A 556-nucleotide genomic window follows, 5' to 3' on the forward strand; every position below is an offset into this window, starting at 1 on the left:
TTCCAGGGGGCAATGAGCATTCCCAGGGATGCAATGAGCATTCCCAGGTTTCAATGAGCATTCCCAGGGTGGCAATGAGCATTCCCAGAGATGCAATGAGCATTCCCAAGGTGGCAATGAGCATTCCCAAGGTTGCAATGAGCACTTCCAAGGTTGCAATGAGCATTCCCAGGTTTGCAATGAGCATTCCCAAGGTTGCAATGAGCATTCCCAGAGATGCAATGACCATTCCCAGGGTGGCAATGAGCATTCCCAGGGTGGCAATGAGCATTCCCAAGGTTGCAATGAGCATTCCCAGAGGTGCAATGAGCATTCCCAAGGTTGCAATGAGCATTCCCAGGGTGGCAATGAGCATTCCCAGGGTGGCAATGAGCATTCCCAGAGATGCAATGAACATTTCCAGGGTTGAATGGGCTGCCTCATCCATAGCTGGGGTGCTCATCGTGCCCAGTTCAGCCCCCTAGAGCAGCCCTGTAAAAAACCCCTCCTCTAAAATGACTTTTTCCCTCTCTTCCAACACTCACTGGCAACACAGCCTAATGATCTTCCCATCAGA

Source organism: Ammospiza caudacuta, chromosome 9 (genome assembly GCF_027887145.1).
Source record: "Ammospiza caudacuta isolate bAmmCau1 chromosome 9, bAmmCau1.pri, whole genome shotgun sequence".
Classification (NCBI taxonomy): domain Eukaryota; kingdom Metazoa; phylum Chordata; class Aves; order Passeriformes; family Passerellidae; genus Ammospiza; species Ammospiza caudacuta.